A 12687-nucleotide genomic window follows, 5' to 3' on the forward strand; every position below is an offset into this window, starting at 1 on the left:
TCATAAAGTTTGAAAAAGAAAAAAAAAAAGAAAAAGACTTTTCTTTACCTACAATGATAGAAACTTTAGTTAAAATCTTCGCTTCGTGAATTAAGTGTTCTATGAGATAAAATACATTTTTTTTGTTGTTTATAGCACATTTTCCATTAGTACTATGGCAATGTGAAAAATGCATTTGAGGCAAAAGGAATAGCATATCTTGGCACGGTGGCTTAAGTAGATTTCCTATTCATTGAACAGATAAATGAAGCCAGTATAATGTGTTACTGAAAGTGTTGTTTCAACTGCTACTCTATTACACTGCGATATCCTCCACAGAAAATAGTCTATCACTGGTACTCACCATCAAATCCAGTTTCCAGCTGGGATGTTTTACCTGCTACATACATTTAAATGCAGTTTTCTTTTTCCCCTTTTATATGTAAAAATGTAATCGGACTGTGCAACTCAGGAAGAATCATTTTTTTCACAGCCTGTGTCAGCTAATGCGCCTGTAACACAGCCAAGATGATAATGACAAAATAGTATGCAAATATATTAAAATGTGGGGAAAAAGTCTGTAATACACAGGATAGAATAAAGCTTTATTTCGCTGTGAGTGAGGACTGCACGGGCTGGTATTTTCCTCCTGTCCAGTAGGCATTGCAGGCACTGACTTTGGGGGAACACTCTTAGTTCTGCTATTTATTTATTTATTTCAGTTTATACCTTTGTGTGTGTGTTTCTAGGAATATTTTATTTTGTTAAAAAGGCATAGAAAAGAATATTCTTCGGATCCTTCTTTTAGACTGTCAGCACAGCTAGTACTGTAAATTATAATAATGAACAATAAGCAGTTCAGTAAAAAATTGCTTAATCTCTGCAGGAACAGTAACAACAAAGGTGCACATACTTCACTTTAAATAGTAGATTGGCCAATTTTAGCTGTTTTGGGCTTCAGAAAGTTTGCCAAGTTGAAATTAATTTCTAAAATATTTCCAGTAAAAGGAATTGTGATGTTAAAACCCCAAAGCCTCCATTGCCATGTTGGATCTTTTTAGCTCACCAAAAATTCTGTAGAGGTGGTTTGGGGGGTTGCTCTGCAGGATGTAATGTGAAGCTGGGGTTTTACAGGGTGGTTGGAGGGCTATGGGAATAGTCCCATGGATTCAAATACAGCTTGAACTAACTCTTTGGGAGGGATGGAGAAGTGTGAGGAGAGACAGCGAGTGGAACAAAAGAAGGAAAGAAGTTTTTTTTAGGTATGGAGAGCAGTAAGACGAGAGTGGCCGAGCTTCCAGCCCCCAAAGAGATGCTTTGAAACTCCTGTTTCATTTCGTAAAACCTGAAGACACTGCTGCAGCGCATTAGCTTTATGCTTGGTTCCTTATTTTACCAACCTGTGTGTCTTGCACATTTTAAAATAATTCAGCCGTAGACACTAGTAATATGTATCTGTCTCATGGGGAACCTCTTACTTTGGAGAGGGGTAGAGGCTGAAGGAGCTTGAAGAGGAAGGCCCTTTTCCTTGGCTAACGTAGAAGTTCTCACTTCATTTTCAGCATTGGACTGGGGCACCAAGAGCTCCTTGGGGGAGACGGTGTCCAGAGTAATGCATGTTTTCTACCATGAGGTAATATTTTATTTGTGTCCCATCATTTAATTTGTATTTCTTATAGCACTTAGAGCATTTCAGAGCCCTGCGTACAGTTGTGTAAACAGATATTGCTGCTTCAGAGGCGAGCAGGGAGACGAGCCAGCCTAGCAGGGTCCCGCAGCAAGTCTAGCCCTCACAAAGTGTCCCCACAAGGAGCCCACTCGCCTCTATATCACTGACTAACGATGAATGTCTGGCCAAGGATGGCCTCATCCTGCAGTGTCTCTTTAGAAATATACTGGAGCTATAAAGCTTTGCTGTGAGTGCCCTTATCTAATGGCATGGTTCCTCTTGACCTAGTTACGAAAGTCCAATCCATGGACACCGCATCTGGAAAAAAAAAAAAAAAAAAAAAAAAAAACTCTGCAATTTGATTACCAACTTCTACCCTTATCTATATTTTTGACAACCTGAAAGCTCACCAATAGACCAAATGCAGTAGCTGAAATATGTACATGGAAATGTTTAAACAAAGAAGAGCAATAATGATCTGGAACAAGGTCCTACTTTTTAATAGCTATTAAAATGTTCAGGTATATTTGGAAGAAGAGTTTAAAGGGCCTTAAAAATCAATCTCCACCTTTCCCTAGGGTAAGGGCAGGTGGGAAGGAATCTTGCTGAAATTAGGTTGTCTGACTTGTAATGCCCCATCCTGACTTACCTCTTGATATTTTAGAAGTGTAAAATATTCTTGATCGTTAGGGCCAGAGTAATCCTGCACTGAGGGCAGCTGTGGAAGCCAGTCCTGAGCCATGGTGCAAGGCACGTGCTGGGCAGGGAGGTCAAGCACACGGCGCCGGGGAGGGGATCCTCCTTAGGAGCTTAATGGGCTCCTCCCGTTTTGTGCTCCTTGTGCAGGGTTCCCGCTCCGGAGCGGGTGTTCATGGGCTGCCGGAGCTGCTCTGTCTCTCCCCGCTTGGGAAGTCGCGCAGGAACCAGGCGTGAGCTGCTGTTTGTGCGCAGTGACCGTGGGTGAGCCTTGGTGGGCATCCCGCTGTGCTGGGGCTCGTCTCCCCTCGGCCTGTGCAGAGGGCACTGGATACGTGTCCCCCAGCCTGACCAAGTGCAGTTGCTCCGGCTGCGTTGGTGGTGGCACCTGCCGCATGTCGCCTCCTTCCAGCACGCCGGCATCCCTGCCACGGAAACGGTCTTTGGGCTCCTCGCTTAGGTTTGCGCCCACAGATCACGGCAGCCGCGCAGCCCCAGTCTGCACCGTGGCACCAGCCCCTTGGCAAGGCTGCCTGTTCACTGGGAAGATTTGGTTTCATTTGTGGTATTAATAGATATATCCTGTACTGAAAGCAGATTTTCACATAAAAGAAATTAGGACAATCAATTTGAGTCTCGTCAGTCATGTCCAATTTATCAGGTCACTTAAAGCTGTTTCCTCCTGCTTTCCTGAGGATGCACCATTCTATTTTTTTTTCTTTTTATACCTATGTGTTTTCATATTCCTCAGTTATAACCATATTCTTGATCCTTCTCCTAATCTCGTTGGCATATGATAATGGTTCATTAAAACGTGCATTTTTAAGTTTATGAGCTTCTAAGCTGATTCTAGGTATAACTAAAACAACACATTTGGTGGAGTGAATTACCGTTTTATGCTGCAGTGTTAATTGCTGTGTTGTTCTAATCTGAATAACTTTCTTTTGAAGAACTAGGACAGAAAGCATTTATCTTCATAGTAATTGTTATAGTAACAATCTATAACAATGACAAATAAAGCAATTAAAATACCAATAAGTTTGGAATGTATAAGCAAACGTACATATAGACCATTTCTGGTTTACTAAAAATTAAATCCTGCTTTGTAAGCACTTTCATTTAGGAAGCTAGTTATTTATAATATTTATATTGATATTAAGATACATATTTCTTCAGAATTGAAATTGTTTTACTAGGCTGCCAGCCTTTAAGAGAAATGTACTTGGATTTTTAATGCTATGGTAGGTAACACATTATTTGTCTGAATGTTGCAATGTGACAGCATGAGAACACCGGCAAGATAATATTTCTAATGTCGAATTAACACCCAACTTCAAGAACATTTGCATAGAATACCTTTACTCAGACTAAATGACTGCCCATCACTGGCAGATCTGGAATTTAAAAAGTGAATGAGTCTGTTCAGGCAGGACAAAAAGGCAGTTTTCCCTTCACCCTTTCTAATGAGAAAATGGACGGGACCTTGACCTCCCTGCTGCCGCGGCACGGCTGCAGAATTCGGGCGCGAGGCCTTGCTGGAGCGCGTTCCCCGGAGGCGGGGGCCGGCTGCTTTGCTGCACAAGTGTGTCTGCAGCAATAACTGCGTCTTGTTTCGGCACTCGGAGCGTGTCTGGCTGCGGCTCTGACCCGTGAATCTGCTCCGTCTGGTTCAGCGTGGCCCAGGGACTGAGATGGTGACTGCGGGCATGGAGTGAGCCTGTGTGCACGCTCCTCCAACGGGAAACATGAAACTGCAGCACGTGGGCCGGGGGACGATGGATTCCAAGGGCCTGCGATTTCCCTATCATGGTGGATGCCGGTTTTCAGAGGAGAAGTTTCAAGTATTGAACTAGTGATTATGGCCCATCAACCCATCTTCTGACCCCCAGGTCTGTCTACTGTGACGTCTTTCTAATACACACCCATAATATATGTGTTAAAATAACTCTTTGAGTTTTGATGTGGCTTATCTACAGCGCCTCTTATATTTACTCCTCTACTAGAAGATGTTTGAAATACATCTTATGTGCAGAGGACTCGTTGCATGAGACCTTCAGACACTGGCTACCTAGAGTTCAGGCTTGTACTTCTACATCAGGCAATGTTTCCATGGGCTTTAGGTGCCCTCGCAAAGGTACGTGGCTCAACTGAGAAGCTTAGGAGCAAATCTCTAAGAGTCACGAAGGGCGTTTGTGTCTATTATAATGAAATTGTTTCCAGTATTTTCGTAGCAGCTGCTTTACTCCTGGCAAATGCACTGTGGAATGCTGTCCATCATCATCCAGAGAAAAAAGATTTTTTTTTCTTTTTTAGAAAGACACGAGGGGAAAAAAAATCATGTTTCTCAGTAATTTTAGGGATATTAAGTCTGTGGAATCCTGCTTCAGGCAAACTCCTCTGCAGCTTTTTGAAGGTGATGCAGGCTGAACTGAGAGCGTTGTTTGGTAAGTGATATATGCCTTAATGGATAATCCAATATTCAAATATACCCAAACTTCCCTCCTCAACAGTTCAGCCCATCTCTACTTTTAATTAGTTTTATGATGAAAACCAGAAACTAAAACTGTTGCTACAGCAGAAAATCCACTTTTATGCTTGAATGGCCAGCTCTAACGATTATGCAAACTAAAATTATGTACACTTCCTTTTTATTGCTCTAAATGCAGCACATACACTACTTCTACCTCAAGTTTCTCATTTTGTATTTCTTTCTTCACCGTATTTTCAGTTCTAGAAATTAGTTCTTTTTCTTCTGCACTCTGCTGTTTGAAAATGTTTCGGCATTCTCAGTTTCTTGGAAACCTATGCTTTTTTGGTTTTTCTTCATTTATTTTGATAATATCTATACTGCAGCTATTCAGTAGATAAATGGGGAAAATGGGATGCATAATCCTGAAAGCCGTGCGCCTTCTCCACGTTATTTATAGAAATGTTGGCCTTGCCAGGACCTCCGTGCCGAGGTGGTTGGCGTGATGCAGCCACATCTGAACTGCGTGGGAGATAGTAACTGTGCCCCTGTTGGAAATTTGATGGCTGGTAAATAAGTTAGTGTATTCATTTCTGGGGAATAAAAAGTACTTCTAGAGAAATGCTCTGAAGGCAAGGGCCTGTAGGAATCCTTTAGGAGCAAAAAAGAAACCATTTTCAATGTGAAGGATATTGAGGATGCTTGTGGTTTAGCTCTGGCTATTAATATTCCTATTAAGGAATTGCTAAGAAATCAGTGGTCCTAATTTAGGAAATAAGGACACAGTTATAATTATTATATGTTTCAGTCTGTCACAAACATAACAATAGCTAATGTCATGGCAAATATTAGTTATAATTCTATTAAACTGAGCAGTAAAAACACTTGAATTACATTTTTCTGTCTTCTAAATCTTCACTTTTTAGATAATACTTGTTTAATCCGTTAATGCCCAACTGTAATTAAGTTAAACCTGTGTTGGGAGGACTTAATTGTTTGAGGTTTCTTATTTGTTTTTATCAAAGATACAGGGGCTGCCCTCCCACCTGTATGGTGGGACTGAATTTGCCCTGTGTTTGTAACTGTAATTGTGCAGTTAGGGCTTGTCAGTCGCTGCACAGTTCCCTGCCAGTGGTGAGAGCTCTTCAGACTTCCCAAGACTGGGAAGTTGATTACTTGAGCAAAAGCTTCCCTCAGAATTAACATTGCTGACTTTTTTTTTAATGTAGTATGTGTTAAAAGCTATTTGAAGAGCTCTATTCAAAATTCTTTGCAAGCAGAGGCAACTCTTCGCCCACCAGATTTACTGTGATTTTTCAGTGCTTCAATACTTCCTAATAGCACTACATCACTGGCAGAAACTCATGGCAAAAATGTCCTGCTTAGGTCTTCCTACTGACTACGGAATGATAAAATGTATGGTGCATATGTTATATGCTATCTAAAATGTCATATAGCTTGAATATCATTAAATTCAGGAAGTTTCATTGGCCACTCTCTAGGTAAGGGCCTCTTCCCTTCTACTTAGTGTATGTGCTATGGCAATATATATTTTCCCTCCTAAGCAAATTTGCATGCTGTCGTTTGGGAAAATAGAAACAGAGATGATGCACTGGTAGCAGTACGTATCTCTTTTTCTTTGGCTGTCTTCACACCAGCTGCTTAGGAACAACAATTTTTAAATTTCCTTATCCCCAAGTGAGTTTGTATACATGACAGTAATGTGCACATTATAGCCATATAGATAAAACCTCTTTTCTTTTTCCTCTGATGATGCACCACATCAGAGCTGTGTAACCTAGACAGCTTGGGATGACAAACTCCAAAATTGATGAGCTCCCTCCTTATTTTGATGGATGTAGCCTGGGCTTGGCAGTGTGAAATGTTGTTCCTGTCAGTACAACTCAAATGGTTCTCCCCATTCTCTTTCCTTTTAACTCTTTGTGGACTCAGACTGTGCAAAAATAATCTCTTAATCATTTACTTATTTACCTGGCTAGAAAATGCGAGTGCCGTGAAGTGAAAACTAGATCATTTTAATTACAGATTTTAATTACAGACCAGCAGATATTTAATAGATAAATGGCATTCAGGTTAAATGACAGCACAGAGCTCAAACTCTCCTGTTCAGACTCAAATTCTCTCTGGTTGTTTCAGCTATTCTTCCTTATACTATACTGCCAAATAATAGAGTGCCTTTCAAAAATGGGTCATTTAAGTCCTAGGCTTCATAAAAGTTGACATCTTTCTATTGATGAGGTGATTTTAGCCAGAGATCTGATTTGAAGTCCCTTGAAGTCAATAAGAGCCTTAGCACTGATTCTAGGAGGCTGCTACTTTGGTCCAAAAACTGTATTTCTCCGAATAAACCTAGAGACAGGAGTGCTGAAGGGAGAGAAGGGTTGAGGTGGGAGCATCAGTGGCTGCTGAGTCTTCAGCAGAGAAAGCCTGGGACTTAGCCTGGTGTTTCTTAGCAAAGAGCAAGAAAGCAGCAGTAGGATGGGTTTGGGTTTCGGTGCGTTTGGTGCGTGTTACTCGTGCAACCCTTTGTGCCTGCTGCACGCGCATCAGCCCTCGCTCCCTCGGGCTGCCTGGAGGCTTCGTGGCGCGAGCCCTGGGTAGACGGGGTGTCCGGATGCCGCCCGCACGGCTCCGCTGCGAGGCGGCCCCAGCCGCTGCGCTCCTGAGTGCCCAACGCGGCCGCGGGGCCTGTCGAGCGGGGTGACACAAGGCCTCACTGTAGGATCTACAGCTTGGGAGTCTGCATTTAGGTCTGGAGAGCCGTCTGGTACTGCCACCTTCCCGTCTGTGCTGGCGGAAGGGTGTTCCTTCCTGGTCACTCTCCTGTCCTGCTCTCCTCTCCCTTTTCTCCTTTATTTTCTTCCAAAAAAAAAAAAAAAACAGCTGGGTTTATAAGATTGCTGAAGCAAGCAAAGTTTTCGCTTGCTCCATTGTGAAGGCATCAGCTCTGCATTCCTCTGTGTGCCAAGAACACCAAATAAGACATTTATCTGGGTAGTGACCGTCAGTTAGATTTCGTATAAACTGGTATTATTCTTAATTTATACTAACAGAGCAAAGTTGAAGAAATGCCATACTCTTTGTTGATGCCAAAATAGACATTAAAAGCCTTTTTCTATACTTCTGTTAATAAAACCCTTTTTACTTTATATTTGTCACAGAGAGTCATTTTAGAGTAGCACCTGGATTTTCTTTTTTTTGCAAAGCATTCATTAAGAATGGTAAGCTGCCCAATATACCTGAGCAAAAAATTTTATTATATATATAAAATATATATGATAAATATATATATATAATTATATATATAATATTTATATATTCAATACACCTGAGACAAATTTTATTAAGAACTTAGTGGCCATTTTCTATGTCAAGATAAATTACATTTGCTTAACTTCCAAGCTGATCTCTGCCTCCCAATAAACAATTTTTAGAGATTTATTGCTTCACATATGTTCAGTAGCCCAAGCAAATATGGGTTGCAAAGAAGAATGAAGGGTAGAGAGTTCATTCCATTTGCACATTTATGGCTGTCACTGTCTTTGATCAATTAAGCAGAGTAATAGGAGTATGACAAGAGCAGCTATTGAATAGGGCTGAGCTAAAAAGTCAGGAAAGTTGCAAGCTTACTGAAACATGTTTGACAAAATCCATCAAATTAAGAGAGCATTATATTAGAGTTATATTAACGTGTCTCAGCAATGCTAAAAATCTCTAGAGGTTGGTAGGATAATTCACACATAGAGACTTGAAGCCAGTGTGCAGGAATTGTCCAGACTTGCCTACAGGAATAACGAAGTTGGGATAAATTAGAGTAATAAAGGCTGTAGCAAAACTAGAGAAGGAGCATTCTGAGCGACTGAGAGATGGTGCAGTGCTTGGTGGCTTCCTGTGGTGTTGGGAATACAGCAGCAGGGAGGGTTCACATCGCTGCCGTGCCTGCTCATATCTTTCAAGCAGTGGTTTTCCAGCAGCCAGGGTGTCCGTGCTGAGTGACACTTGGCCCATCACCATCTGAGGAGAAGCTCCTTCTCTCAGTGATGAGTGATTCTCTGTTTGTCTGATACAAAACTGTAATGCACTGTGGCTTTTTATTTGTGATTGAAAATACCTACTAAATCTTTATGACTTTGAATTTTATATCAATTGGAAAGTTCTTTTTCAATCAAGCAAAGTTTGTGATCCCAGCAGTCCAGTAACAACTTGGATAGTGGAAGGAGGATATAAATTCCCACCTCTTTTGGGATCTGTTGTTTAAAAAATATATGTATGTATCTCCTCGCCATACTGACTCGGGCCACTCTCATACACAGGGGTCCCAGCAGTGAGGAGAAGGAATATTTGAGACGGGGCTTGGGGGGACCTGACGAGTAGTAAGTAACATCATAAAACTAGCATAACCCAGAACCATATTAATATGTATCTGCATTTAAAAATACACTGTCTTTTCCTATCATACTGTCATCCTGTCCAAAGCTTCTATGTCACAGTTGTTCTTACTGTCACTCCTTTTCTTTATGATAAATAATTGGCTATTAGTAGTGGTTAGGATAGTCTGCTGGTATTTGGTATCACATATACTGACAGATAAATTGTACTTTATCAGTTTGCACTTTTTGTTGTTGTTCCCCATTTATTCCATGCTAACGGTTGTTGTGATGCAGAATTACTTTTAACTTGGACTGGGAGAATTGCTTATCAGACACAGCATTATTTCCCCAGGGTTATCTGTAACAGAACTGTAAGCAGTGGCTTTTAGTACATGTTCACTGTACTAAAACAGCGAACAGAGATGTTCACTGAAGGAACTGATACCTTATTCTACTAAAACCAAGCAGAGCTTGCCTGTTATTTCCAGATCCCCTACTTCAACTTTCTGTAGCTACTTTAAATTCAGTAACATTTAATCATATATATATGATTGTATGTGTTATTTAATCATGTTATTTGATACATTCACTTCTCTCACTGAAACTACTTTCATAAATTTGTCCTACAAAAGCTGTGTACAAATCAGACCCTCTAGTACATGATGAAAGATTAAAACAAAATCTGAATCTGTTGTTCATCTTCTCATAGCTAAAAGGTTTCTCAGTTTGAGCGTTATCTTAAATTGCAGTGCAAGCTGAAAGAGGTACTTATTTATTTTGCAGAAGCAATTTTACACTTGGGCTTGGTGATAAACAGCATAACATTAGTGAAGTTGATTAGGCACTATGCTGATATTTTTCTCAATTTTTAGGGAAACATTAGTTACATTTGCATCTTGTTAAATGAGATAGGAAAGAAGTTCCATGGATCTATTTTCATGACATCATGGCAGAGTTAAGCTTCTTTAAATAGCAAGGCATCCTATTAGACATGCACAGCTTTGAAATCAATTATATGCATTTTAATGAGGGGGAAATACTTTACTGTCATTGCACTGCTGTTCTGTCACTGGGTATGTGTATAATCAGCTTTTTAATACGTGCTTTCTGCAGGGAGCCGTGGCGCGTGGCCGCGGAGCTGCCGCGGGCGCTCTTGCCTTCGCCCTTCCTCAAGGATGGTAGCGTGACCTGCCCGGAGGAACCGGCTGCAGCAACGCCACCTAAATACTGTTCAGTTTGAAGGATACATCTATGCGATTGCGTTTCGAGTTGACTGCCAAATGGTTTTAAATAAGTGACCTATTGCTCTCTACTTTTTAGCATGGCTTTTGTGTTTAATTATTAAAAAATAGAACTAGAAAGAACAAACGAAAGGCAAAACTGCATGCTAAGGCAATTTTCTTGAACTTCTGCTAATGGCAGCATTCCCTAGGGCTGCCACTTGGATGAAGATTGAGAGAGACAGAGGAGGGGAACAGCCAAACTGCCAAGGGACCCGCTCGGTGGCATTTGGGACAGCAGGTTTCCCTGCCAGCCCCTGCCACCTACTCCTCAGGGCAGTGCAGTTTGGGCCGGGTTTGCAGGATGCCAGCTTTGGGGCCACTTTCTGGCTTTAGGAAGCAACTTCTCTGTAGAGCAGGGTATTTTGTAAGCCTCTAATGTACCTGGTTAGACCTTGAAGAGGCCACTCAGCATTAAGAAGTTAAGGATGCTATTTAAGATGTAGGTTTAATAAGTGGAATTGTAATTTCATCATAAATGACCTGAAAGATAATGGTTGACACCATTTTCCTGGTGCTTGAGGAGCATAGTATAAAATAAAATGAATTCATTGTAAAGAAAATACTAAGCATACATGGTAGTTCAGACTGAAAAACTCTATTTACTCACTCAATTGGAGGCAAGCTTTTCATAAAACAGATGAATAATTTATCTTCCTCTTTTTTTTTTCTGCTGACTGCTTCTTTGCTTTCTAGTATCCCAGAGTCATTCTCGGGGAAATATTTACTGTTTGATGCAGGACACATTAAATGCCTCATTGAAGGTCACACAGAAAAACTCACAGAGCCAGGACCTGAACGGAGATGCTGCAATAACTGCCCAGTTTCTTGTGCACTTAACAAAACCTCTTAGCATGTCGGTTAGGGCTGTTTGACTGTGTGTAAGCACCAGTCAGGGCGGCCTTGCTGGGTCGATAGGACTTTTTAAAGTTCGTATTTCATCAGTGATGATGAACCCCCGGTAGGAGCCAAAGACTCCATAAGCTAAACTGTATCATAAATTTGAGTAATTTCTAGACTGTGTAGGTTCTTTGCAAGAGCTGATTAAATCTTATTTGATGTGATTTGTAAATCAAAAATGATATTCCATGATTCATTTTTCCCAGTAAATTTTTCAGTGGGCTTTTCCTTTGAACAACTTAAGATACCTTTTTCTTTTTTTTCATACACTAGAGAAATCTAGTCTCTAAAATGCTACGTTTTACCTTTTCCTTGTCCAACCTGAAGACATGGCAGCAGGGAACAGAGCCCCGAATGCCAAACCTAAAGCTTCTCTCCTCGTTGCGCCCGCTCTGTGCGGCCGGCAGCGCCATGGGCACCGCTCGCACCCTCCGTGGGCCAGGCCGTGCTCGGGGGCACCCGCACACCTGAGTCCTTCCTACATCTTCTCGATGAAGGATTTCTGTCCATTGAAAACTGTTAAAAAATAGAGCCCAAACCTAGCAACCCACTCCCTTTTTTTTCCCTTGTCCTTTCTGTTCGTTGTAGGTACGTGAAGCTAGCATAAAAGAGTGGATTACTTTTGTGGATATTTTCACATCTGCTCTCCTTCCAAAGAAACGAGCAGTGGGTTCTCATGCCTGCAATATTCTCCTGGAAAGGGGTTTTGTTTCCCGGTACCCTTCGCAGCTGCTCGACCTTGCTGCTTCCGTGTGCGTAAAAGCTGTGTTCTCTCCTCAAGTGCCAGTGGGATGAGAAACAATCCGTCAATTTTACCGATGCTACAAACACTTCAGTTCACTGCCAAGTTAACAGTATTGCACTATATCTCACGTTAGAGGCTCTGTTTTCATATAATTGACTTAGGAACAAGTAGCATTGGGCCCAAATTTTGCCCGCTGCTCCCCTTGGAGAGCGGGATTTTGGCTCCTGCACCGAGCAGGCCTCTGAGGCCGGGCCTGGCAGCGCGGCCCAGGGAGCAGTGTCTGCAGCTCCTTCCTGCCACCCCGCACGGTTGACTTTGGAGTGGCTGCTCCGCTAGGAAGCTTCTGCGAAGCCCATTCTTTAATGTCAGACTCATTTATATCTAAGGCTCTCAGATATAACAGAACGACATAAACAATTTCTGAATCTGCTTTAAATTGAGAGATTTATTGTGAAATGTTGAGATTTTAGTGATGTCAGTTTTCATAAATCTAGAGAAGACGTGTATTAGCAAGCCAAAATTGCAATGGGAGAAAAATATCTGTTGTCTTTGCTATCACC

Source organism: Tinamus guttatus, unplaced genomic scaffold (genome assembly GCF_059628265.1).
Source record: "Tinamus guttatus ecotype Peru unplaced genomic scaffold, ASM5962826v1 Tinamus_guttatus_pri_ptg000287l, whole genome shotgun sequence".
Lineage (NCBI taxonomy): Eukaryota > Metazoa > Chordata > Aves > Tinamiformes > Tinamidae > Tinamus > Tinamus guttatus.